This window comes from Neomonachus schauinslandi, chromosome 3 (assembly GCF_002201575.2).
Source record: "Neomonachus schauinslandi chromosome 3, ASM220157v2, whole genome shotgun sequence".
Taxonomy (NCBI): domain Eukaryota; kingdom Metazoa; phylum Chordata; class Mammalia; order Carnivora; family Phocidae; genus Neomonachus; species Neomonachus schauinslandi.
This window is the reverse complement of record NC_058405.1, coordinates 100,453,890-100,456,753: the sequence shown is the minus strand read 5'-3', so window position 1 is coordinate 100,456,753 and position 2,864 is coordinate 100,453,890. Positions and strand designations below refer to the sequence as shown.

The window sequence follows — 2,864 nt, the reverse complement described above, 5'->3', positions numbered from 1 at the left end:
ATGTAAAGAGAATGTATGCTATTATGAAAGCACTGAGCATGTTAAAATGTGACATAGGTACATTTTCAAGTCTTGATCAGATTTGAAGAGTTTCTGTGATTGAATATATGACTTTGTGTATAATCACTTTGAAAATATTTGAGTGGATAAGTAGACTTCTTCACTGACTACCTTTTGAAACTTAAAACGATAAACTTTGTTTTTTTTGTGAATCTGTGGTTTCTGGAATCCATGTACTTTAAAGCAGAGTTGTCCAATAGACCTCCATATTAACCACTTGCAGGAACTGGTACTTTTTCAAGCCAAATTTATATCCCCAATAAGGAACTTGGAATTATTTATGTTATTACATGGTTACTTCCCTAGTTGGGAGAGGTATTTACTGAGGTTCCTGGCTTCTAGTCCTCTTCCTTTGCCTCTATCCACCTGCCTCTTATTATTAGTGGGATGGGAGGAGAGGAGGTGTGAGTAATCAGATGTTTTATCATAGGTCCTCCAAGATTTGTTAAGGCATTTCATTGTCACAGCATTTACTGGTTGTATCTATGTAGCCAAACTGCTGTACTACTTGGAACCATTTCCACTGATCATTTTTTGTTTGACTAGGATGAATTTATGAAATTTAGTTGTCTGGATTAACTGAATTTGATCTTAACTTCAACAGAAGATTTGATTGATATTCTGTAGTAGGAAGAATTTTCCATATGTAGGCATCCTTTCTATCTTGGAACTTTTTTTAATCACAAATTATTTATTTTATTCATTCAACAAAAACTGGTAGAGAATGTGCACAGTGTCCTGGGGACAGGAAGGAATACAAAGTTGAATCGGGCATGGCTCCTAGCCTCATGGGAGGTAGGAATTACATATGCCATAAAAAAAAGGAGTATGTGAGACAGCTGTCTTCTTAGCTGGGCGAGCAGAGAAGGCTCTTTAGAGAAGGGGACCCAGTGACTGAGCGAAGAACAATGCCAGCATGGGAAGAGCACCGGCAAAGAGATGACTCTCCAGGGTGTTCTAATACCCTAATATCCTAATAGGGAGCCTTAATCTGTATTCAATAAACAACCCTCCCTCTAATCTTAATCATTCTGCAAACTGCGTCCCCAATTTCCCTGCTAAAACTTGAATTTGACTTACTGTCTTTCTATCTACTTAGGTTGATTTCTGCGTTTGAATGTTTAGCCCAATTGACACAACATGCTAGTTTCTTAGTTCCTGGACTGCTGTGTCTCCTGTGAATTTGATTTCCACACTAGTTCAGCCATGCACTCCTATGGTCCTACTTTATACTTCCTCATCTCTATGAACTACTCTACCTCTAAACTCTCTAATCATGGTACCCCTGTCCTTTGAAACTTGAATGTAACAAATAATATTGAGTGCTTGGTGCCAGGCATCTCTAGATGCATGGAATACACCAGGAAACAAAACAGACAAGAATCTCTGTCCTTTTGGAGCTTATACCCTCATGGGGAAAGACAAATAAAAACTGCAATAGGAAACTAAATCATATAGTGTCTTACAAAGTGGTAAGTGCTGTCAAGAAAGAAAACGTAGGGTAAGGTAGAGATAATAGGGAGTTGCAATTCTTGTTTGTTTTTTGTTTTTAAATTTTTAAACCTTTATTCTGAAATAGTTTAAGACATACAGAAAGTCACAAGAATAGTGCCAGGAACTCCCATATGCCCTTGACCCAGAATCACATATTGTTGCCACATTTACTTTAAAATTCTTTCTCTGAAAAATATGTAACAATTCATGAATTTGTGTGTCATCCTTGGGCATAGGCCATGCTAATCTCTGTATCGTTCCAATTTTAGTATATGTGCTGCTGAAGCAAGCATGAAAGTTGAAATTTTAAATAAGGTAGTCAGATTTTAAATTTGACATTTCAGAAAAGACTCTTGAAGGAATCAAGAGAAGTAGCCATGTAGATAATTGAGGGAAGAGTGGTATAAGCAAGTGGACCAGCTAGTGCAGAGTCCAAAGCAGGAACATGTAAGGACATCATTGTGACAGAGAAGAAAAAGTGAGGAGGGACGGTAGTAGGAGTGGGAGCAGATTGTAGAAGGGCTTATAAGCCATTAATAGACCTTTTATCTGAGTAAAACTGGGAACTGCTGAGGAGTGTTAGGATCAGACTTACCTTTTCAAAGTATCTCACTGACTGCTACATTGAGAGGAGAATGTAGGGAGGGAGGTAGAAGCTGGGATATCAGTCAGATTCTTGCAGAAATTCAGACTAGAAATGATAGTAGCTCAGATCGGGTGAGTGGATTTAGAGGCAGTAGGAAATGGTGGGATTCTGGGTATATTTTGGATGTAACAGGAGTTGCTAATGAATTGGATATGCAGGATGAGAGACACTGAGAGGAGTCAAGGAATTGGTGTGGACAACTGGAAAGATGAGATGGGGAAGATTGTGGGTGGAACAGGGTTTGAGAGAAAGATCTGGAGTTCAGTTTTAGTTGTGTTAAGTTTGAGATGCCCATTAGACTGCTAGGTAGAGATGTTTGGTTAGATTTATGAGTCTGAAGTTCAGGAGAGGTCTGATCTCTTTATATAAATGTGGGAGTCATTGGCACAGAGGTAATATTTAAAGCCATGACACTAATGATATCTCTGAAGGATAGAGCAAGGGTTACTAAGAACTGAGCTCTGGAACACTCTAACCTTAAGTGGGCAGGGAGATGAGGAAGAACCAGCCCAAGTGTAGACTGAGCAAGAATGACTATTGAAGTAGGATAGAAACCATGGGGATGTGGTGTTCTAGAATCTTAAGTGAAAAACGTGATTTAATGAGGAAGGAATGATTTACTGATAGGTCCAGTAAAATGAAGACTAAGAATTCCTACCTGCTC

The 2,864-nt window shown here is 38.7% G+C and overlaps 1 pseudogene; it reads right to left on the bottom strand.

The window, feature by feature from the left end:
• Window positions 1–1,743: 1,743 nt before the first annotated feature.
• On the bottom strand, window positions 1,744–1,843 carry LOC123324398 (annotated as a pseudogene).
• Between the last annotated feature and the right edge of the window lie 1,021 nt (window positions 1,844–2,864).